This window comes from Somniosus microcephalus, chromosome 20 (assembly GCF_052327205.1).
Source record: "Somniosus microcephalus isolate GS21.2 chromosome 20, FLI_Smic_1.0, whole genome shotgun sequence".
Lineage (NCBI taxonomy): Eukaryota > Metazoa > Chordata > Chondrichthyes > Squaliformes > Somniosidae > Somniosus > Somniosus microcephalus.
Window position 1 is genome coordinate 48,663,378 of NC_141006.1, and position 25,765 is coordinate 48,689,142.

Below are 25,765 nucleotides of genomic sequence, written 5' to 3' on the forward strand. Positions count from 1 at the left end.
AAGTCCCACTCCAAGGTCTTGAGCTGACACTCCAGTGCAGTGCTGAGGGAGTACAGCACTGTCGGAGGTGTCGCCTTTTGGATGAGACATTAAACTGAGGCCCCGTCTGCTCACTCAGGTGGACGTAAAAGATCCCATGGCACTATTTTGAAGAAGAGCAGAGGAGTTATCCCCGGTGTCCTGGCCAATATTTATCCCTCAATCAACATAAAAACAGATTATCTGGTCATGATCACATTGCTGTTTGTGGGAGCTTGCTGTGTGACTACACTCCAAAAGTACTTCATTGGCTGTAAAGCGCTTTGAGATGTCCGGTGGTTGTGAAAGGCGCTATATAAATGCAAGTCTTTCTTTCAGACTAAAACTGCAGTTGTGCCTTGACAATGGCAGCTCGGCGTAATCTGTATATTTAAAGCACTGCCTTCCGGCAGGTGTCCTGTGCGCTGAGAACAGCAGGTTAATATCCAATTATGCAACGAGATTCGGGGGGGTATGCCGCTGCCCTTATTTTAACTGCACTTCCACTCCGTATCCACCAGGTGGGGAGGGTTAAAATCTCCCCCATGTTGTCAGCAGACAAGGCTCACCATTGGGTGTGCAAAGTCAGAAAATGAGCCCACTGAAGTGCAGTCACTGTTGTTATGTACACAAACATGGCAGCCCATTTGTGCAGAGAAAGGTTCTCCTAAACTGTTAAAAAGATGAATGACCAGTTAATCTGCTTTAGTGATCTTGGCTGAGGGAAGATTGTTGGCCAAGACACTTCCCGCTCTTCAAATTCATTTTTGGGATCTTTTACATCGATCTGAAAAGAGAGATGAGGCCTTGGTTTAATGTTTTATCTGAGAAATGGCCCCTCTAACAATGAAGCTCTCCCTAAGTACTCCACTGAAGGGCCAAGCTAGATAATGTGATCAAGTCTTGGCATGGGACTTGAACCCGATACTAATTATAACACACTGGCAATTTCACCTCAAATGGCTGTTAAACGTATGATATTATAAAAAGTAGAGCATTTCAATTGAAGTTTTATTTTCTTACTGTTCCCATTGTCAGAGGAAAATTCTCCTCCATGATCCCGCCTGAAGTTGGGTGAGATTGTGGCAGAAAATGTTGTATGAATTTGGGCATTGAGGCCTCCCACTGCCTCCGCACCCCAACCAGGATTTCCCTCTGCTGCCCCAGGATGGCTGCTACCCACCCCATCCCTGTCTGCCGCATGCAAATAGTGGTGGGGTGTGCAGTCCGAGGCCCGGGTGTCCAGCGGATTTTTCTACTTTCCGCCATTTCCCAGGGTTGCCATGTGGAAGGTGGCAGTAGGCCCCAGAAAGCAGCAGTAATGTCCCAGAACTCCCCCAAAGAAGGGTGAAAGCCTTGTAGCGGCGTCCTCTCTGTCCAGTTGGTCCCAAAAGCTTACCTGCTGACTACCTCGGTCTTGACTGGGGCTTTCAAGGGGCAGAGCCTTGAATTGAATCTTTGGATTCTTGCCCCTTTAAGGCTTGCCTCTTCTGGCGTGTGCTGCATCACCGCTGGGATTATCCACCCTTGCATCAGTAGGCTCCCTCTTGACAGTGGGGATCTCACCAGGAGCCTGCCATGCATACATAACAAGCCCTGACCAGAATGGGGTTGATACGGAGTAGCGGGTGGGAGTGGGAGTCCCACCCATCAAAAGTCTGCCCCGAAGAGGAGAATCGCCCCCAAATATTTCATTTTATTAATATTTAGCAATCTAACCAAACTCCAGTCCTGCACCGCACAGATCATATGAGTGAACAAGGATTCGTATTTTCACACCCAATTAAACCAGGAAAGGAAACTTGCGGATTACACCCCAACACTTCCCCTCCCCTCAATCTCCCCTCACCCGTGGTTGCATGACTGATGTCAGCCGAGACTGAATCACCATTCCCCTGGAAGCAGTTCACTATGAGTATAAGCAGTCATAAGACTAAATTCAGATTAAACCACAAGAAGTTAGCTAATGCAACTATGGCAGGGCTTTAAAAACAACTCCACAAAGTAGTTGACTAAAATCAACAACCAGTTTGATATCACCAAAGTAATTCTCAAAGTTGCTGAGATGAATAGGGCCACTGGTTCTGGAGTAGGAAAAGCTGACTCAGATTTTTTTCACTCTTAGATCCTTCTCAGAATAGGAATAAGGAACAATTTGCGTCACAAGTCACAGCCTTGTGCTGTCAGTTACTCTTAACTGCCAACCACCTTGTTGATGAGTCTCTCCCTGTTTTTTTATGGCAGTCTTAGGGGAAGCACCTCACTCTATTGAAGCTCAGGAATTTGGGATAAATCTGCTGTTGTCCATCTGGCTTTACAACCAGTGCCCCTCAACTTGCATGTCTCAGGAAATGTGGGGGAAGCTGCCATTGTCTTGCTTCACTATTAGTGCACGTCTTCTTGACTGTTCAGCCACTACCGTTGAGCTCTGCCCCTCTGTAGCTCAGCCCCACCTCCTGATATATTGATGATTTCCACAGAGAGGTCTGTATGTTGGACCATGTTAAACAGGTGAGCAAGGACCTAGGAATGCAGCATTTTCTAATCAGTACTTTTGGCAAGTGTATTAATCAACAAATCAGAACGTGGCCATGATAATCACAGTTTATCACCTTAACTAATAGGAACTGGGCTTCTTCAACTCCAAAAACATACCAGCCATGTGGTATTCTCGATGTGGTGATTAGAAATTGCAATCTAACTGGGCAGAAAACATGGACAATGCATTTTACTGAACTGGAGGTGGGCCTCATCATTAATGAGACACTGTCCAAGGGAGTAGTGATCTTCAGCATCTCCACACCCAGTGAGCAGGGCTTGGAGGAAATAGCAAGGTGGTGATTACCATCTCCACTGACCAAAGGATGTGGCAGACATCCAAAAAAAAATGTAATGGTGAAAAGAAATTCAGTAAAGAAACAATAAATAGTACTCGGGAGGTCGAGGAGTAGCTGGGAGCTGGTCTCACATGACTATCAAAAGCTTTGGGCCTGAAGGGTCTGTTTACTGCTGTTCCGAGTATGCCTGATGAAGCGTAACATTATTTTCCAGGTCTGCACATTGCAGTGTATGTCTCCATGTGTGCACATCGCATGACTGTTGCGAAACCACAGCGTGGCTATAAGTAACCGGATCTGTCCACCCTTAAATGCTGTTTTCAAGCTCCTTATGGAGAACTGTTACCATCATTGTAAACCATATCATAAAATGAGACGCTTTGTCCAGAATGCTCAACTGAAACTTTGTAACTGTTATTGCATGACAGTAAACCATTGTAACCACCGACAGGCAGAAAATCATCCTCTTTATTTTTAGGGATTGCAGTATCATGGCTGTCCTGCCAGCTCAGTGTTAAACATACTTCATGGTCTGGTATTTAGCTGTACAGACAGGAAGGTTTGACCTTGGTTTGTATTGAGCTAGCTGATGTCAAGTGGTACAGTGAAGGGGGAAAATCACATTTGACTTCAATGTCCCCCAGTCTAAGAGGGGGAGGAGGAAAGATATCTAACACTTCTTCACACAAAGGGTGGTAGAAGTGTGGAACTCTCTCTCACAAAAAGCAGTAGATGCAAGCTCAATTAATAATTTTAAATCTGAGATCGATAGATTTTGCTAGACAAGGGTATAAAAGGATATGGAGCCAAGGCAGGTGGATGGAGTTAAGATAAAGATCAGCCATGATCTTATCGAGTGGCGGAACAGGTTCGAGGGGCTGAATGGCTTACTCATATTCCTAACAGAGCTCCTCTCCTATTTAATGTCCAATGATCCCTATTGAAAAGCACGGACATCAACTGAGGACACAATTAAGCTTAGCTCTGATGCTCCCCTTCCCTGTGATCCAATAGTCTGCTGGCACTCACTATGCAGGCTCACACGTGGCGAATGGTCACTAGCACAAGGTAAGAGAAGGCTGGCAGTTACCCCATCCAGGAGGAGAGGGGAGCAAATTTGAAGGAAATTGCTGCAACATCCTATTAAACGGAAAAATAATTCATCACAATTAAATCCCGATTTAAAAAATATGACTAGGATAGCTTGGCAATGAATACTTGTGTTGGCTTTATTCAAAACGCAGGGAAAAAAATGAGCAATTTTGAAATCTTTGTACTGTACCACAATTATTTAATCACTCGTTCAGTAATGGAATTTAAACCAAAAACATTCAACAAGAACTTTTTTTATACAATAGTGTTTCGTCTTCCATTATGTGAGACTACAAGATGTAAAAGTTGACTGATTGTATTTAATTGCAGAGTATTAAAAAGGATTATTAGGAAATCTTTTGCTGTATGGACCAAGAATTTTAATTTGAATGTTGTTCTTGAGTTAGGAATTCTACAGAATGGGAATGAAGGAATGGGATCTGTGATTTGATATGCTTGAATCAAATATGCTTTTATGTGAATTAATATTGTTATTGATTTTTATGCTTCAATCATTTGGTTACAATAAGAAACTAGTCTGCTGACATGTAGCACATTGAAAAGTTCTGCTGAAAATCTTATGGAACAGATTTGCAGCAGGCCACATCAACTGGTTAGGTTAGCTGGAAGTGCTCATAGACAATCCATGCCGTTCGCAAAGATCCCAAAGATCAGTGCAGATGAAAGAGGCTATTGTTTTTTGTAACTCCCTGCTCTTGTATTTGTTCAACATTCTTGTTGTTGACACTGTGGCCCATTGAGCTACAATTCCATAGAAACCTATGACACCACCACCCCGCACCCCGCCCACCCACCCACCACATTGCAGCAGTCAAATGGCTCTTGTGTAAATCCAGAACTTTTGCCTTCTCTGAGGCAAAAGTTCTCCGTTTGTCCTGCTCAGATCCACTCATATGTGGTCTATGTGCTTACATTAACTAAAAGAGAAACCAAACTGATGTGCCTCAATAAGTTCCGAGACTCGATGTTAGCGAAACAAAACAAGGCTTTTATTAACTTAGAAAGTAACACGTAAAAGAGAGAGATGTCTTCCTTCTGGAGGCTGAGGCCAGACTGAGCCAGCTTACAAAAGGGGCCAGGTATGGGCGGAGCCCTACACACAGCACATTCCAGCACATTCCAATACATAATACAATGAGGACTGGGGGAAGGGAAATGACACTGAAACCGACCACAGTCACAGGCAGTGATGAATGGAATATATTTCATCACATTCACCCCTTCTATAGATTTAGTCTGTTCGGGGGTTTGATAGTCCTCTGCGACCGACGTGGTGCCGCGGGTGTCGGCTGGGTGTCCCCGGTAGCCTCCTGGGTCTCTGCCGGGGGTGCCGCCAGGGTTGTTGAAGGGGTAGTTGGTGGGGGTGCCGTTGGTCGATGTTCTTCCGGGGGTGATGAAAGAGTAGTGGGTGGGTAAGGGTTGCTGTGATCGTTGAAAAGAGTAGTGGGTGGGTAAGAATTGCTGTGATCGTTGTTGCTGCTATTGCCGTGGTTGTTGTCGATGCCGGCTGGGGCGACGTCTTTTATGGACACGGTGTCCTCCCTTCCGTCGGCGTGCCGGACATATGCGTATTGGGGGTTGGCGTGGAGTAGGTGTACTGGCTCCACGAGAGGGTCCGTCTTGTGGCCCCTCACATGCCTTCGCACGAGTACCGGACCTGGGGTGGAGAGCCATGATGGCATGGATACACCTGAGGTGGATTTCCGGGGAAAGACAAACATACGTTCATGAGGTGTGGCATTAGTGGCCGTACACAATAGCGACCGTATCGAATGGAGCACATCCGAGAGGACTTCCTGCCAGCGGGAGATAGGGAGGCCCTTGGTCCTTAGAGCTAGAGTGACTGCTTTCCACACTGTCCCGTTCTCTCGCTCCACCTGGCCGTTACCCCAGGGGTTGTAGCTGGTGGTACGGCTCGTGGCGATCCCCTTGGACAGCTTGTACTGGCGTAGCTCTTCACTCATGAAGGACGCCCCCCTATCCATATGGATGTAGCTCGGCATACCGAACAGGCAGAACAGGCTGTTGAGGCATTTAATGACCGTGGCGCTGGTCATGTCTGGGCAGGGGAAGGCGAATGGGAACCGGGAGTATTCGTCCACAATGTTCAGGAAGTAAACATTGCGGTCGACGGACGGGAGGGGGCCCTTGAAATCTAAGCTGAGCCGCTCAAAGGGCCGTGTAGCTTTGATTAAGTGGGCTCTATCTGGGCGGTAGAACCGAGGCTTGCACTCAGCGCAAGTGCGGCAGTTCCTGGTCAGAGACCGAACTTCCTCAATCGAGTAGGGTAAGTTACGGGACTTTATGAAGTGGAACAGCCGCGTGACCCCTGGGTGGCAGAGGTCGTTGTGGAGGGTCTGTAGCCGATCCCCGGTGGCGCTGGCACACATCCCTCGTGAGAGGGCGTCAGGGGATTCGTTAAGGGCCCCTGGCCGGTAAATGATGTCGTACTCGAAGGTGGAGAGCTCGATCCGCCACCTAAGAATCTTATCATTTTTAATCTTCCCCCTCTGTTTATTGTTGAACATAAACGCTACCGACCGTTGGTCGGTAAGTAGGGTGAAGCGTTTGCCGGCTAGGTAGTGGCGCCAGTGGCGCACTGCCTCCACGATGGCTTGGGCCTCCTTTTCCACGGAGGAGTGTCTGATCTCGGGGCCTTGGAGGGTCCTCGAGAAGAAAGCTACGGGCCGCCCCGCCTGGTTGAGGGTGGCCGCCAAGGCGAAGTCAGACGCATCACTTTCCACTTGAAATGGAGTGTTCTCGTCCACTGCCTGTAGCGTGGCCCGCTCAATATCCTGCTTAATGCTTTTGAAGGCAGCGTGGGCCTCAGCAGAGAGCGGAAAAGAGGATGCTTTCAAGAGGGGGCGGGCTTTGTCGGAGTAGTTGGGGACCCATTGGGAATAATAAGAAAATAACCCCAGGCACCTTTTCAGGGCTTTGGGAGTGTTGGGCAGGGGCAGCTCCCGTAGGGGGCGCAATCGGTCGGGGTCTGGTCCGATTTCCCCATTCTCCACCACGCTGCCTAGTATGCAGAGGCGCGTGGTGTTGAAAACGCACTTGTCCTCGTTGTAGGTGAGGTTGAGTTTTTGTGCGGTTTCCAGGAACCTCTCAAGGTTCGAGTCGTGATCCTGCTGATTGTGGCCGCAGATGGTGACATTGTCGAGGTAGGGGAAGGTTGCCTGCAAGTGGTGGTCATCGACCATGTGGTCCATCTCCCTCTGAAAGACCGAGACCCCATTCGTCACCCCAAAGGGGACTCTGAGGAATTGGTAGAGGCGTCCGTTCGCCTCGAAGGCAGTGTACGGGCGGTCCTCTGGTCTGATAGGGAGCTGGTGGTACGCTGACTTGAGGTCGATGGTGGAGAACACCCGGTATTGGGCGATTTGGTTCACCATTTCTGATATGCGGGGTAGCGGGTAGGCGTCTAGTTGGGTGTACCTGTTGATCGTTTGACTATAGTCGATCACCATCCGTTTCTTCTCACTACCCCTTACCACTACCACTTGGGCGCGCCACGGGCTGTTGCTGCGTTCAATAATGCGCTCTTTCAGGAGCCTGTCTACCTCGGTCGCGATAAACCGCCTGTCCTCCCAGCTGTACCTCCTGCTTTTGGTCGCTATTGGCCGGCAGATAGGGGTAAGGTTCGCGAATAGCGAGGGTGGCTTTACCTTCAGGGTAGCCAGACCGCACACTGTGAGGGGCGGCTGGGACCCACCGTACTTGAGCGTGATGCTTTGGTGGTTGCACTGGAAATCCAGGCCCAAGATCACGCTCGCACATAGGTTCTTCATGATTAACACTTTAAAATTATCGTATACAGTTCCGTTAACGCCCAATTGTACCGTGCAGTAACCCAGAATGGTCGATGTCTGGGTTTTATCAGCCATAGAGATGGTACCCTGAGTAGGGACCACCTTTAGGGAGAGTTGCTGTGCCAGTTCAGGGTGGATAAAACTCTCCGTGCTTCCACTGTCAATTAAGCATTTAACCCGGCACCCGTTTACCTCGATGTCCACCATTGATTTGGATAGCGGGTGCGGCCTGGTCTGGTCCACTGTGACCGATGCCACTGTAGGGCCCTGATCGATACAAGATGGCGTCCACTCTGTCTGCTCATAAGATGGCGGACCCCACGAGGTCGGGCAAGATGGCGTCCAAGATGGCCGCTCCCACGGCGCACACGCGGCGGTTGCAGGTTTTCCGGCGGTTGGTTTTCCGGCGGGGTTCCCTCTGCACACCTTCCCGAAGTGCCCCTTCTTACCGTACTTAAAGCAGGTGGTGCCTTTCGCCAGGCACAGGTTTCTGGTGTGCTTTGGCTGCCCGCAGAAGTAGCAGTTGGGTCCCTGACGCGTCGCGGCTGTCATAGGGCTTCTGGGGGGAGAGCTGGGCCCCGCCGGTGTCGGGCTGCCGGGCGGGGAAGATGCCTTCCAAGATGGCGGCACCCTCGGTGCGCACGTGGCGGCATGGACGGCGCGGGCTGAAGAGTAGGCGTCCGAGTTTCTCTGGGCCACATCCAGGGACCGCGCGGTGTCCGCAGCCTGTTTCAGGTCCAACCCCGTTTTTTCCAGCAGTCTTTGCCGGATGTAAGTGGAGCTGAGGCCTGTGATAAAGGCATCGCGAACAAGCTCATCGGTGTACACTGCGGCTTTTACATCTCGGCACTTACAGTCTTTGCCAAGCATTTTCAGGATGCTTAGGAACTCCTCCACCGATTCCCCAGGTCGCTGTGCGCGAGTAGCGAGTAGATGCCTAGCATACACCTCATTCGTAGGCTGCTGGTAATGCGCCTTTAAGATGTCGCAGGCGGCCAGGTACGTATCGGCGTCTTGGATGAGGGGGTAAACCCGGTGGCTTACCCAATTCCGCAGAATTCCGAGTCTCATCCTCGCAGCGTCCGTAGCGTCTTTGACGGCTGCGGAATTGTCCAGGAAGAATTCCATACACTCAAACCAGTGTCCGAAGCGTGCTGATGCGTCTGGAGCATGTTGATCCAAATCCAAACGTTCGGGTTTCAGGAGTTGGTCCATAGTGTTGAAAAATAAGTTAATAAAATTGATGTGCCTCAATAAGTTCCGAGACTCGATGTTAGCGAAACAAAACAAGGCTTTTATTAACTTAGAAAGTAACACGTAAAAGAGAGAGATGTCTTCCTTCTGGAGGCTGAGGCCAGACTGAGCCAGCTTACAAAAGGGGCCAGGTATGGGCGGAGCCCTACACACAGCACATTCCAGCACATTCCAATACATAATACAATGAGGACTGGGGAAGGGAAATGACACTGAAACCGACCACAGTCACAGGCAGTGATGAATGGAATATATTTCATCACACAAACTATCCTGACTAATTTTGAAAGATATGTTGAGTTAAAGCAACTTCATAAACAAAATATACGAAAATACACATCAACATTTCTTTCCTTTTTAGGAAATAATATGATTCGTTGAAGACGCAATAAACCATCATTGTTGAACTATACATAGTGGGCAATATAAATAGCTCCCCACCTACTTTCATAGCCAATGTTAGCATGCAAATGGTGCTGGAGGAAGTAGAAAGTTAAGCCATCGTTCCTCAACCGCTGTCATGAAATAAAAAAAACTGCAATATTCCAATGTGTTATCTCAAATTACCTCAAAGGTAGTAATCTCAGGATTACTCCCAGTGCCACGTGCTAGCGAGAGCAGAAATAGGAGAATAGACCTGATGAATGCGTGGCTAGAGAGATGGTGCAGGAGGGAGGGATTTAAATTCCTGAGGCATTGGGACCGATTCTGGGGAAGGTGGGACCTGTACAAGCTGGACGGATTACACCTTGGCAGAACCAGAACCAATATCCTCGCAGTGGGGTTTGCTAGTGCTGTTGGGAAGGATTTAAACTAGTTTGTCAGGGGCTGGGAACCTAAGTGTGGACCAAGAATGGAGAGAAACAAAGCTGGAAGTGCAAGTTAGAAAAGTAGTCAGCAAAACTAGTAGGGAGCAGAAACAAAGGCCACCAGTAAAGAGGGTCAAAGTGCAGAAAAATATTAAACAGGCAAAGTTGAAGGCACTTTATCTAAACGCACGTAGCATTTGCAACAAGATGGATGAATTAATGGCACAAATAGAAGTAAATGGGTATGATGTAATTGCCATTTCAGAGACATGGTTGCAGGGTAACCAAAGCTGGGAGCTGAATGCTCCAGGGTACTCAACATTTAGGAAGGACAGACAAAAAGGAAAAAGGAGGTGGCGTAGCGCTGTTAATAAGGGATGAGATCGGTACGATAGAGATAAAAGATCTTGGCTCGGCAGATCGTGATGTAGAACTGGAATCAGTTTGGGTGGAGCTAAGAAACAGCAAAGGGCGGAAAACATTGGTGGGAGTTGTGTATAGGCCATCAAACAGTAGTGGTATTGTAGAAATTAGAAGTGCATGTAACAAGGGCAATACAGTAATCATGGGGGACTTTAATCTACATATTGACTGGACAAATTAAATTACCACTAATGGTGTGGAGGACAAATTATTGGAATGCATGTGAGATGGTTTCCTGGATCAGTATGTGGAGGAACCAACCAGGGAACGGGCTATTCTGTATCTGGTACTCTGTAATGAGAAAGGGCTAATCAATAATCTTGTGGTAAAGGGGCCTTTAGGGACAAGTGACCATAATATGATTGAATTTTACACTAAGTTTGAGAGTGATGTAGTCCAATTTGTAACTAAGGTCTTCAATCTAAACAGAGGAAACTACAAGGATATGAGGGACAAGTTGGCCATAAGAAGTAGGAGCAGGAGTAGGCCATACAGCCCCTCGGGCCTGCTCCGCCAATTGGGAGATTGGGAGACTACACTAAAAGGTATGAAGGTGGACATACAATGGCTAACATTCAAGGAAATAATGCATAATTTGCAACAAACATATATTCCTCTAGGGCATAAAAACCCAAAAGGAAAAGTGATCCAACCATGGCTAACAAAAGAAATTAAAGCTAGTATTCAGTCAAAGGAGGAAGCTTATAAAGTTGCCAGAAAAAGCAGTCAGCCTGAGGATTGAGATCTTTTTAGAAATCAACAAACGGGGACCAAGAAATTGATTAAAAAATGAGAAAATGGAAAATGAGTACAAACTAGCGAAAAATATAAAAACGGATTGTAAAAGCTTCAATAGGTATGTGAAAAGGAAAAGACTGGTGAAGGTAAATGTAAGTCCTTTACAGTCAGAGATCGGAGAATTTATAATGGGGAATGAGGAAATGGCAGAGAAATTAAATAAATACTTTGGGGTCGATTTTCATTAAGCTGTTGGGAAGGAGGCATAACTACAACTTTCGGGTTTTAGTCCCGCCTACATCGACGTCCAGCCAATCCACGCGATTTTCCCTTGATTGACCTTGTTGAGCCCGCCCAGCGGGCTCAGCAGGCCAATTAAGGGCCACCTGGCAACAGGTGACGTCACAGACTGAAATTTCATCTGTCAAGAGGTCTTGACAGATGAAATATCAGTGTTTCACAGCTGTTTGAAGCTGTCAAACACTGACAGTCTGACTTCTAACCTGAGTCCTTCTACACAGACTCAGTTAGAACTCACACCGGCAATGAAAGCTGAAGGCTGTCACTTTTGACAGATCGCAGCCATTTTGCTATCAGTGCCGGCTGAGTGATGGACTCCCGAAACCAAGAGGAAGAAAGGCTGTTAAGGTAAGTACAGGTAATTTAAACTTCTTTACACACTTTAGACACACCAAACACACTTACCTTTGCACTCATGCACCCATCACTCACCTGAACACCGACATCTCGACCCCTCCAAGTCCTTCAACCCGATGGCCCGCCTGCTCTAACCTGGCATGGTTTGGAGCCGTCGGGAATCCCACACGACACCCTTCAAAATAGGGATTAGGCTAAAAACTGCCTGTTAACTACCTGTTAACAGGCAGTTAATTGGCACTAATCCCTTCCCGCCTCGGGTCGGCGAGTCCCAGCGCGGGGCGGGTACCCGCCTCCTCTGAAACTTACGTGGAGGCGGGTTTTGGGCGGGATGGTGTCGGGACCCCCAAATTCGGGATTTTCCCCTCCCACACGCCTGAAACCCCGCCTGACGGCTCCAGGAAAATCGACCCCTTTGTTTCTGTCTTCACGGAGAAAGACACAAAGAACCTCCCAGAAGTACAAGAAAACCAAGGGTGTGGCGAGAATGAGGAACTTAAAGAAATTTTTATTAGTAAAAATAAGCACTAGCAAAATTAATGGGACTAAAAGACGATAAATCCCAAGGACTTGAAAGAGGTGGCCATTGGGATAGTGGATGCATTGGTTGTCATCTTCCAAAATTCTATAGATTCTGGAACGGTTCCTGCAGATTGGAGGATAGCAAATGTAACCCCACTGTTTAGGAAAGGAGGGAGAGAGAAAATGGGGAACTACAGACCTGTTAGCCTCACATCAGTAGTTGGGAAAATGCTGGAATCTATTATAAAGGATGCAATAATTGGGCACTTAGAAACTAATAGTAAGATTGGGCAGAGTCAACATGGATTTATGAAAGGGAAATCCTGTTTGACAAACCTATTGGCGTTCTTTGAGGAAGTAACTAGTGGAGTAGACAAAGGGGAACCAGTAGATGTGGTGTATCTGGATTTTCAGAAGGCCTTTGATAAGGTCCCACACAAGAGGTTGGTGAACAAAATTAAGGCACATGGAATTGGGGGTAATATACTAGCATGGATTGAGAATTGGTTAACAGACAGAAAACAAAGAGAAGGGATAAATGGGTCTTTTTCAGAATGGCAGGCTGTGACTAGTGGGGTACCACAATGATCGGTGCTTGGACCCCAGCTATTCACAATCTATATCAATGATTTGGATGAGGGGACTAAATGTAACATTTCCAAATTTGCTGATGATACAAAGCTAGGTGGCAGTGTCAGTTGTGAAGAGGATGTGAAGAGGCTTCAGGGGGATCTCGACAGGCTCAGTGAGTGGGCGAGAACATGGCAGATGGAATATAATGTGGATAAATGTGAAGTTATCCACTTTGGTAGAAAAAACAGAAAGGCAGAGTATTTCCAAATGGTGAAAGATTGGGGAATGCAGATGCTCAAAGGGACCTGGGTGTCCTTGTACATGAGTCACTGAAAGTGAATGTGCAGGTGCTACAAGCCATTAGGAAGGCAAATGGTATGCTGGCTTTCATTGCAAGAGGATTTGAGTACAGGAGTAAAGAAGTCTTACTCCAATTATATAGGGCCTTGCTGAGACCACACCTGGAGTACTGTGTACAATTATTGATCTCCTTACCTAAGGAAGGACATACTTGCCATAGAGGGAGTGCAACAAAGGTTCACAAGATTGATTCCTGGGATGGCGGGACTGTCGTATGAAAAGAGATTGAGTAAACTAGGCCTGTATTCTCTTGAATTCAGAAGAATGAGAGGGGATCTCATTGAAGCATACAAAACTATTACAGGGCTTGATAGGGTGGATGCTGGGAGAATGTTTCCCTTGGTTGGGGAGTCTAGAACCAGGGGCCACAGCCTCAGGATAAAGGGTAGGCCGTTCAGGACTGAGTTGAGAAGAAATTTCTTCACACAGAGGGTGGTGACTCTTTAGAATTCTCTACCCCAGAGGGCTGTGGAGGCTCAGTCATTGGGTATATTCAAAACAGAAATCGATAGATTTATGAATAGTAAGGGCTTCAAGGGACATGGCGATAGGGCCGGTAAATGGAGTTGAGGCAGAAGATCAGCCATGATCTCATTGAATGGCGGAGCAGGCTCGAAGGGCCGAATGGCCTACCCCTGCTCCTATTTCTTATGTTCTTATGTACAAAGTGATGTTTTGCTTTAGATCAATAAAATTGCATTATTCTCTCACCATTTAAAGGCAAAGCAGATATATTCGACTGAGTTGCCCAATAATCCTAAGTATCAGAGCAAGGTGTATGTACCGTTACTGATGTATTTAACTGCACATCAGTTAAAGTGTGCTTTACAACAACTATTTAGAGTGCAGGCATTTTGGGACATGCCCCTAACATGGCATCATTAAATAGTTTGCGTTGAGTCCATGATATATAGTTTGTACATGACGTGTGGAAAGAATTAGCTTGATGAACCAAAAGACCTTTTCTCATTCAGTACTTCAGGTTCTTATAGTCTACTTTTAAGTTAAATATGGCATTGCAACCTTCAGAATATATAGGCAATCTTTAATTAAAGATGAGGCCTGGGATTTTACAAAGAGGGTCATCTCCCTACCTACTGTCGTAGGATTGGTGGAACCCCTAGAGAAATTTCATAAATGGCTAAAAAGGGCCTTTGATCCCAATGCTCCAGGGTTTCTGCTGAACATTCACCGAAATTATAGAGGGAGATTGGGAGAACCCCAAGGAAATTCTCCCCTCCAACCCCCCCACCCCCAAGTGTACCACGTGCTATCACTTGCAGAACACTTTGGAGGCATTACATCCACCACTTGAGCCTGTTTTTTTTCATTTTCTCCTTTCTTCCTATTTATATAAAGTTTTGCTTTTGTTAACAGCTTCTTAAATATTTTAGCACATGGGTCTCCTCATATTATCAGCCACAACCTCTCGCATGTTGTCCTAATAGTGGTCTTCCTAAATTACACAGCCCCGATTTTAACTCCAGGCTAATTTTTGATGAGTGAGCTGCAGTATGAGTTAGAAACTTACCTGGTCCTCCTGGCCCAGCAGAATGTGACAATGAACTCATATACACAGTTGAAATCATATAGGATCCCATGTAAATGAGCACACTAAAGATGATTACTCAAGTAGTTTCCCTAACGATTGGTTTTCATGGATTAAACTAAAAATATAGATTTTTTAAATTAAAATTAAGCAGGTATACTACAATTTCACTACATAATTTCAAGAGTATAAAACTTATAAATGCGCAAGAATACAGAAACGGAAGATTAATAAGGAAACACCCTTATTTATCAGAGATAGTATTTGTGTACATCCACAACATTAACCACAGGGTACATTCTGTCAAACTCCCAAACTTACTACTCTTAAACACGGTACATTATTCTCGAGTTTCTGCCACTCTAAAAGGTTTTTGTAGTCATTACTTCAGATGTACTGAAAGATGCCTTCTGAAGAAAATTATTCAAAACTAACAGTAAAGCAGAACATACCCAGAAAAATATCAATCATACCTCTTGTTTATTTTAATGGCATTGATGGCAAAGTTTGTCCCAGCCCTGTTCCTGGGACTAGGGACAGGGTCACTGGCTAAGGCTTTGGAAACTAAGTAGAGCCAGGCCTGGTTAGTACCTGGAGGGGTGACCATCAGGGAAGACCAGGTGCAGAAGGTCACAGAAGGAGCCCCGAGGAGGGGCAGTTGGTGAGAAGGCCACAGAAGGAGCCCTGGGAGGGGTGGCTGGTGAGTAGGCCTGGGCGTTGGGCTGAAGATTGTCAGGCAGGAAGAATGGTGGAAATGGAATGGCGGCACGCACAGACGCAGCGGCTTTGCTTCTCCCAGGACGGTGCTATTTACATTTAATGTTATTTGTACTGGACTCATGGGAGCTTGCAAGATCACATTTCGTTGTTCATGTACTTGTGCATTGTACAATGACAATAAAGTTGAATTATTATTATTATTAATTGTCGTGTTTGAAGCTCTTCAAGCCCTATGAGAAATAAGTTTCTGCTAAGGGACTGCTGTTCACACATAGGACAGAATTTTATTACTCCTGTTAGTGCCGGCATGAGCCTGAGAACATTTTCTAATGCATCCGAGCACAAAAATCATCATTCCCAATATATCATCATGGTAGTCTGCATTGTCATTTCATAGAATCTTACAGCACAGAAGGAGACCTTTTGGCCCACCGTGCTCTTTGGAAGTGCTGTCCAATTAGTCCCACTCCCTTGCTCTTTCCCCATAGCCCTGTAATTTTTTTTCCTTTTCAAGTATATATCTAATTCCCTTTTGAAAGTTACTATGGAATCTGTTTCCACCACCCATTTAGGCAGCGCATTTCAGATCACAACAACTCGCTGTTTAGAAAAAATTCTCCTCACCGCCCCTCTGGTTCTTTTGATATTGAAATAATATCCTGAAGCAGATAGACTGTCAGTGAGCTTGTGTACCACTGACAGCTATGTCTCAGTGCTGGATCAAGAGGCATTACCAACCCAGAGCCAAGACTAGTCCAGGGCCCTCAGGACCTTTGATTCCTAAAAACCGTTGTCGGCGTAAAATAAATGCTCCAGTAGTTCCACCTGGATAAGAGTACCTCCTTGGCATCATTTAATAAAAGGCAACAGTTAGCACAGTGTGAAACTTCTTGTTGTACACTATTTCCTCTGACTCAATGGCAAGATATTTACCACATGTTCTAGCCCTGAAATGACCACCAGTAGCCATTTTCCCCCATCCATGTTTAAATATACAACCATTCAAGCAGTCCTTCTGCCCTCTGGCTGTCATTTTCCCTGTCACTGAAAAAGAGTACTCGCGAGAACAGGGGGTCCTTGTAACTATGAGGTAAGAGGATCATTTAAATAAAAACATTTAAAAAAAATATTCTTTGCATGTGATGCACAGGTAGAGTCCTATCCAAGCGAAGACTGCACACCAACTCGTCAGTGGAAAAAAACACTATTGATGATATAAAGATGAAGTTAGATTTTATCTCGTCTTATCTGCAGTAGCAATTAACTTGAACCAAAAGAAAGAAAACTGAATAATTGGTCAGTACTTCCACTGAGTCCCTCATTATCCATTGGGTCATTGTGTTCTGCGGGCCCCAGCAGCAGCCCCTGCACCATCAATGATCTGAGATTGCAAGAGAAAACCAGAAACCTGCCACTAATCTGTTTTTACCCGGGTAAAAAAATAACATTCCGGTCAGTAGTAGGTGCTATTCCCCTTTGTTGCTGTAGGAGAGTCTTTTTTGTGTGCACACTGCTAAAGAATGTAATAGAAAATTACAATAAAACCCTAACTGATGGAAGCTATTGTTCTGCAGGAGAAGGAAAATAAGGAGAAGAAAATTTCACCTCAGAATATAACCTGGATTAGTTTATTTCCATGTTGCCCAGATTTCTAAAATTCTTTTTATCCTTGCCATTTTCTTTGAAAAGTCTTTTAAATATTATTAATTTACTAATAGTAAGGGCAGCAGAGTGAGGTTCCAATAGTTTCAGAATATGGGGCGATGTAAAACTTTGATGTTATATCTCTAGAAGTTTTATATAAAATTCATCAGCATATTAAAGACAAATATAAATAAAACCACTCTGATTATAGGGTTTTTTTGGTATTAAAAAAACTTTGATCTCCTGGCTCAGATATTACATTTCAACAGAATCATCTGACTTTCATTACAAAAAAAAATGAATTTGGCTTTTTTAAAGCTAAAATGATGATCCCTAAAGTTTTAAAAAATTATACGCAGTTGCTGAATTTGCAAAAAATGTAGCTGGGTCCTAAAGAATTTAAAAGGGTTTTCAGCTTGTGATTCTATTGACTCTTGAAATCATGGTCCCACCCCCGCTATTAATAGCCATGCCAGAAATTCCAAAGTTGATTTGTTTAAGTGTCTGAGATGTTTGACCATCACAGATAATATCAAGAAATGGCAAAGCATAATTTTGTTATTCCGGGCCTTCTGTGTCTGGTAAACTTGTGTCAACCTTTAACACTGTGATTTATTTGTTCACTAACAGCTGGCAAAAACTTTCTCCCCACTCAGGAAATAACATGACATTCAGATTTGAATCCCGAAAACCTGAAATTTGAGAGCTGGGCTTTAATGTTCATCATCAATACAACATGCAAAGGTTATTTTCCCTCTTCCCTTTCTTTTGTGAGAAATGTCTAATGTTGGCCAAGATGAGATGACTATCCAATCATTGTGAATGATGAACACTGTCATAGGACAAGAAGAAGTGATACATAACGATGGACATCGAACAGTGCCGCTCCAAATGACAGGAGAGTAACTTTACAGTGAAATGTAAGAATTTAAAAAAACTGTAATTTGCACAAAAGGAATTATATATTATAGATGCAAACTTACTGTCAATCTTCGACAGAACTCAGCTGTACTCCACAGATATCAGCCTCCATTTTGTGTGATATTGGTCTGAGGCCTTGAAGTCTTAAGAGAGGCGTTTCATTGCAACATGAGCAGTAACTGTAAGCAGCTCTGGGTATTCTGTCAGAAGAATTGTAACCGTAACAACCACAAGGATAGGAGTTTAACAACTAACCACATTTATTCTGCCTAATACAAAAAAAACGACACAATACGAATTTACTTTAACCAAGTGCTAGACTGGTGCGTCCGCACTGATAACATGCTGTAGGTGCAACATGCACTGTGCTTTTTGCCTACAAGGTGGTTTATTTTCCTTTGTCGCCGTAAGTCAGGCTTTTTTTATTTCAAAAACTTCATTAAGTAAACTGTTGGTCTAAAAATGAAACTTGGCAACATTTTCTGCTGATTTGAAGTTGCCCCTCTATCGAAAAATAATGACATGAAACTGAAGAATGGTTAAAGTGAAAAATAACGAAGAAATAAATGAGAGAAAACACACATAAACTTACAAAATCTTACGGGAAAGTAAAACTGAACTGAACAAGTGAAATTATTTCTGTTCCTAAAATGCAGAGGAGTAATGTTGTGCCCCACGGCCCCGCACCCCAGGGTACATCAGAGAGAGGGCTTTTCCCATGTGCCCAAATTGACCTTCCTGAGTTCCACTGGTTTTCTGAGTTCAGCTCATTTAAATGGGCTGGGCAAGCATTGGACAGGAACAACTGGATCAATTTTGTTGATTCCCCATTAAAGTTTAATTGGATAACCTTGAAATCTCTTATTTTCAAAAGAAACCAGACCCAACTTTCTTAACCTTGCCTCACAACTTAAATTCCTGATATCCAGAATCATCTTTCTTGTTTGTCTAGGCAATATTGCAAAGGCAATAACTTCCTTCCTGTGACTCGGTGACCAGAATGGATACAGTACTCCAGATGGGATCGGGCTAATGCCTTATACAGCAATGATATAAGTTTACTAGAGCTGTCCTTTAGCCCTCTGCTAATTAACCTAGCACCTTATTTCTCTTTTTTACTGCAGTTTAGCACTGTGGTCTCATAGATTCTTCTGCTGTAACCCTTAGATCTCCTTTCTGATCAATGCACTGTATCACTGTTCCATTTAGCACATTCTCCCTCTTTTGGTTTTTTGCTCCCATATTAATTATTTTACATTGATCAGCACTGAACTGCACCTACCATCTATTGGCCCGCTTACCTGAAATACCTTAATCTTTCTAAATCTGGTTACCTTGTTGGCAATGTTTGTCCTGCCCCTTTCTTTTGAAAAATCTGCAAATTTGAAGATCCTTTTCATCATACCCCAAACCAAGTCATTACTATATTTCAAAAAAAGCTCAGTATCAAGATCGACTCCTGAAGTACCCTGCTTGTAAAAAAAGATGAAAGACTTGCATTTATATAGCGCCTTTCATGACCACCGGACAGTCGAAAGTGCTTTACAGCCAATGAAGTACTTTTTGAAGTGTCATCACTGTTGTAATGTAGGAAACGCAGCAGCCAATTTGTGCACAGCAAGCTCCTACAAACAGCAATAAGATAATGACCAAATAATTTGTTTTAATGATGTTGATTGAGAGATAAATATTGGCCAGAGGACTGGGGATAACTCCCCTGCTCATCTTCAAAAAAGTGCCATGGGATCTTTTATGTCTCCCCGAGAGAGCAGACGGGGCCTCGGTTTAACGTCCCATCTGAAAGACGGCACCTCCGACAGTGCAGCACTCCCTCAGTACTGCACAGGAGTGTCAGCCTAGATTTTTGTGCTCAAGTCCCTGGAGTGGGACTGTGAACCCACAACATTCTGACTCAGAGGCGGGTGTGCTACCCACTGAGCCACTTATTTGGTTATTGTGCCATCATTTCTTTAATAATTTATTGTGCCATTTTTTAATTATTTGGTTATTGTGCTATTCTATCACTTTTTGTTACTTTTTCTCCTGTATTTTTTTTTACATTAATTTCTCATTTTGTTTAGCTTCATTCTTGACTTATCTTACTGGAGACAGGAAGGTTGAACTTGTTGTGGGTTATTTTAAAAGCCAGATTTGGATGAGGCAATTTGATGTGAAAAGATCTCCCAATGCTCCTTTAGTTTTATCAACTTTTTTTTACCATGCTCTATTCTTTTTGAAATAATGGCACAATAACCAAATAATGAAATATGAGCACAATAAATTATTAAAAAATGATGGCACAGTAACCAAATAATAAATAAAGGCACGGGAACCAAACACTACAATGATGGCATAGTAACCAAAAAATGAAATTGTCACCTTTCAGGATTTCAGAGTATGTCACATAGTGGGGGGAACCTAGCTGCAATATAGCAACACCAAGCTCATGGCATATAAAGCAGTAGTGATTCCCGCCCTCCTGCATGTCCCAGAGACATGGACCATGTACAGCAGGCACCTCAAAGCACTGGAGAGGTACCACCAATGCTGCCTCCGCAAGATCCTGCAAATCCATTGGCAGGATAGGCGCACCAACGTCAGTGTTCTCGCTCAGGCCAACATCCCCAGCATCGAAGCTTTGACCACGCTCGATCAGCTCCAATGGATGGGCCACATCATCCGCATGCCCGATACGAGACTCCCAAAACAAGCGCTCTACTCGGAGCTCTGACATGGCAGGAGAGCCCCAGGTGGGCAGAGGAAACACTTCAAGGACACCCTCAAAGCCTCCTTGAAAAAGTGCAACATCCCCTCCGACACCTGGGAATCACTGGCCCAAGACCGCTCAAAGTGGAGGAGAAGCATTCGGGAAGGCGCCGAACACCTCGAGTCTCTTCGCCGGGAGCAAGCGAAAGCCAAGGGCAAACAACGGCTGGAGCGCATGTCAACCCAAGCACCCCACCCACCCGCCCCTTCAACCACTATCTGCCCCACCTGTGACAGAGACTGTCGGTCCCGCATTGGACTCATCAGCCACCTGAGAACTCATTTTTAGCATGGAAGCAAGTCATCCTCGGTTCTGAGGGACTGCCTAAGAAGAAGAGAAGGTATGTTAAAAATGCTACCATTGAGCTAAGTTTAGTTCTCAATGGGTTAAATTTACAGGGCAGCTGGCCTGGCAGGTCTATGTTGGGTTTCAGATTAGCCTCCTGGACCAACGCCCTTAAAACAATGAAAGATACTTTGACATTCCGATGATTGTTTACATTCATTGGTCCTCTGAAAACTCTATGCATTTGAACTCAACAAGAATCATTGTTAAGTTAGGCTGGTGGAGTTCACTCATTGTGGGAAGGGTTGGGGAGGGTGGTGGGAAATAGTCAGTTTGACTAAAAACTGACACTGGTGGGCTTTTAAACACAGAGAAAGCTGGGGGTGGTCAGACCTCAAAGGGTTGTGGAAAGAATGAAACATAAGAGGGGTCTTAGGAAATTAACTTCAAATCAAGCAAGTTGACCCACTGGAGTGGGGTAGCGTAGCATATTCATTATTTTATATTATTATGTAAAGACAAGTTGCATTGATTGAAACAAGCAAACCGAATTATAACTGTTGCTCTGTATATTCATTCAATGGGAAATAAAACAGCTTTAAGTATCACCAAGGGTTAGAAATTGGATGCTTTGCGCCTCCCTTTAGGGGGCGTTAACGGGGTGCAAACAGCTTTGTGACCGGGCGCGGCACTGACATCGACACCCGCCATATTCGGCGGGAGTTTTGCGGCAGTGCTACGGCGTTGCGCCCCGATCTTCTTCGCCCGGAGTTCGTGATGTCATCACTGTGCGCATCGCCCCGGTAGCGCCCTGGACCCGAAATTGACTTCCGCTCCCTGCAGCAGCGCCGGGCAAAAACACCGACAGCTGCAGGAGGCGCGCATCGGGCAGCCGGCCGCTTCGGGGGGCGATGATTAAAGGCGAGGTGGCCGAGGTAAGTAAAAAAAAACTTACCTTTCTTGTTACGCTTTTTTTCGCGGGTTGTACTGGCCGCGCTAGACGTGCTCCTATCTAGCTATCCAGCAAGTTAAACACTCATTCAAAAATAATTCTTCTGAAGCGGTTGCTGTTTTGAAGCTTTTACTTGAACAAATTTGTGAAACTGTAAACAAAGACAAAGTATGTTTTGTACATAAACTGAGTACTATACATTCGATATTACATAAGATCTAAACATATTTACAACAGTAGAATAGACTAATTGTATAACTAACTAACATTTGAACTAACTTCTGTAACTATTAAATATTAACCTTTTATAAACATAGTATTATCAAAATATTACTCTGACAACATTGCTATTATGCTAAGAACCAAAGATACTCACAGATATTGCGCTTGGCCTAACATATGAAATCAGATTACATTGGATTGTAAATGGAACCTCTCATGGCAGATTCTCCATTACTCAAGTCAGGTTCTTCCTGGCAAAAACTGCTTCCTGGGGTCAACAGGAAGAAAGGTAGGAAGGTCAAATGACCTCTCACAGGAAGAAAGGAACAAAGGTCAAATGACCTCTCACAGGAAGAAAGGAACAAAGGTCAAATGACCTCACACAGGAAGAAAGGAACAAAGGTCAAATGACCTCACACAGGAAGAAAGGAACAAAGGTCAAATGACCTCACACAGGAAGAAAGATCAGATGACCTTTCCAGCATACAAACTGTTAACACAATAACCAGCACCAGAGGGTGCTATTGCATGTAAAAATGTCCAGAATGTCACATAATGTCCATCGGTCCAGAACACGGGTTCCAGCCTCGATTGATCAGCCCAGCTCTCTGCTTGAGTGCCGGGCTGATCGCGCGGGATTGTGGCTGCCTTGGTGGTCCAGGTAGGTACTTTTTCTATTGCAGAGCCTGCAGCGATGGCCCTTCCCTTTAAGGGGGGGAAGGAGCCTTTGAACATGACGGCGCTGCACGGCAGTGTGCCGCGCTGCTGAAGTCTCCGCCCTGCCTGCTGCCGATTGCGCTCCAAGAAGGAAGTGGAGCGCTTGATTTAACGCTCCACTTTCTTCTTGTAGCGCAACACCAAATTTTTTTAAAGTTTTGAAACATTAGCGCCTGCGCTGATTTTCCAAACTTTTTAAATTTAGTGCTCCAAACGGGGCTATAATGATTTCTTCCCCATAGAATCTTACACCACTGAAGGAGGCCATTCGTCCCATCGTGTCTGTGTGGCTCTTTGAAAGATCTATCCAATTAGTTGCACTCCCCTGCTCTTTCCCCATATCCCTGCAAATTTCTTCCTGTGTGAAGAATCAGATCATGATTTAGCCCCTTGACTCAATTTCATGGTCACCAGCGCTAAAGTTAGCACCCAGGCGATGTTAGCGCCCCAAATGGTCGATACCAAATTTCCCCCCCCCCCCAAGTGTTTGCTTGATCTGCCTTCAGAGAGATTGAGGAAATACACATGAACAATGTGGATATCTGGTTCAGGTCACAAGTGTGGTTTATTGTTACACCCCAAATAGATGTACGGCAATGTGAATCAGCTTCCATTAAGGTTAGATACTTGAGCTGCTTCTGGGAGCAACTGATGCTACTGAACCCAAGAAGTAATCTACGGTAGACTCAAATCGAACCAGAAATAATGGCACAGTAACCAAATAAAAAAATGATGGTAAAATAATTGAATAATGATAATAATAAAAAAAGGATTTTTTTTAATGAAAAATAAAAAAGGAAAATACATTTTAAAAAGATAAAAACATGACAAAAAAGTGTAAAGTGTGCCTGAAGAGAATCAGAGGTTGTTAAAACTGAAATCACCAAAAGGATTTTAAAAAGCAAGACAATGAAACAAGAATTAGTTATTGCTGCATTTTTTCCGATTCCCAATTGACTCCAGGTTTCCTGCGCTCACTTGCTTTTCTTTCCCTCCTCCTGCTTGATGTGTTTTTGTACTTTTACTTCATGTTGTAATTCATGTCAGTTCTTACATTATTATATATAATTAAAACTTCAAAAGCTGGCATTGCATACAAGGTCAGTATGGTGCACAATGGAAAATATTTCTATTAAAGCCATTTTTCTTACCTTTACTGTGCTTCATTGTGCTAACTGTACTGAAGATAGAAATAACTAACTGCAAACAGTTATCACTCAGCAGCCTGCTTCATCTAATGGAGTCCAGAAACTGTACCGAGTGCAAAGGGATGCTCATGAGAAAAATATGATATTTACTCAGTAACCAAGAAAGACTCATATGTGGGAAGGCTACAAGTGAATCATAAAGAAGGTTATCACTGATTTTCTATCATTACCACAAATTATCGTTAAAGAAGGCGGCACTGTGGGCAACTACTATCATTGATACAAAAGCACAAATTGCTGGAAGTACACAGAAGATGACTCAATGAGTTTGGGTGTAGTTCTTCACCAGAACCTTTGGTGAGGAGTACCATCTAAAAGAACTGTCCTTCTTTCACTTTCTGGTGCTAACTGGCCTTTTGTTCATTTCCAGAGATCTACAATATTTTTTTTTTAAACCTGCATAATCGCCATTAAGTATTCAACCATAGAGCACTTCTTTTAATTTTATTTTACATTTCAAATGTCAGTTTACAGTCTATTTAGAATAATTGATTTTCACCTAATGACAGCATGGGAGGATAGATTTTCCTCTTTTGAAGTAATGGCTGTTAACGGTTTAAGGCAGACCAAACTCAAAGTGGGCTGATAACACCCAATTTATCTCCATCAGTTCATTGCCATAAGTTCAGGCAGAGTTTGGAACAGATCTAACGAGCTGACCAACAGTGAGAGGAATAATTGTGTGCAAATCGGATTTAAGGGAATGGGAACAATTATAAAATAAAGACTTGTTATTATATTTATATAGCGCCTTTCACGACCCCAGGACGTCCCAAAGCACTTTACAGCCAATGAAGTACTTTTGAAGTGTAGTCACTGTTGTAATGTAGGAAGTGCGGCAGACAATTTTGCACACAGCAAGGTCCCCCAAACAGCAATATGATAATGACCAGATAATCTGTTTTACTGATGTTGGTTGAGGGAGGTTGGTCAGGGGTGGTGCCAGAGGACTGGAGAATTGCAAATGTTACACCCTTATTCAAAAAAGAGTGTAAGGATAAACCCAGCTACTGCAGGCCAGTCAGTTTAACCTCGGTAGTGGGGAAGCATTTAGAAACGATAATCAGGGGCAAAGTTAAGAGTCACTTGGACAAGTGTGGATTAATTAAGGAAAGCCAGCCTGGATTTGTTAAAGGCAAATCGTGTTTAACTGACTTGATCGAATTTTTTGATGAGGTAACAAAGAGGGTTGATGAGGTCAATGCGGTTGATATGGTGTATATGAATTTCCAAAAGGGGCTTGATAAAGTGCCACATAATAGGCTTGCCAGCAAAGTTGAAGCCCATGGAATAAAAGTGACAGTGGCAGCATGGATACGAAATTGGTTAAGTGACAGGAAACAGAGAGAAGCGGTCTGGAGGAAGGTACACAGTGGTGTTCCCCAGGGGTCGGTACTGGGACCACTGCTTTTCTTGATATATATTAATGACTTCGACTTGGGAGTACAGGGCACAATTTCAAAATTTGCAGATGACACAAAACTTGGAAGTATAGTGAACAGTGAGGAGGATACTGATAGACTTCAAGAAGACATAGACAGGCTGGTGAAATGGGCGGACACGTGGCGATGAAATTTAACGCAGAAAAGTGCGAAGTGATACATTTTGGTACGAAACCTGCTGTCAACGCGCCTCCACGCGAGTCTCCCAGGTGTCGGGTCTGT

The 25,765-nt window shown here is 44.4% G+C and overlaps 1 long non-coding RNA gene across 4 annotated transcripts in view; it reads right to left on the reverse strand.

Moving 5' to 3' along the window:
* The window catches only part of LOC147103211 (uncharacterized), a 293,502-nt gene that overhangs the window by 58,485 nt on the left and 209,252 nt on the right, over positions 1-25,765 (reverse strand). For 2 of the 4 annotated variants that reach the window (XR_015072918.1, XR_015072921.1), the window contains exons 2-3: positions 21,958-22,105; positions 18,013-18,150 (exon numbers count right to left, since the gene is read on the reverse strand). The exons of 1 other annotated variant lie outside the window; for it this stretch is intronic. This is a non-coding gene — a long non-coding RNA (uncharacterized LOC147103211). The remainder of the gene's footprint in view (positions 1-18,012; positions 18,151-21,957; positions 22,106-25,765) is intronic. One more of the 4 variants, XR_015072920.1, reaches the window with a different exon arrangement.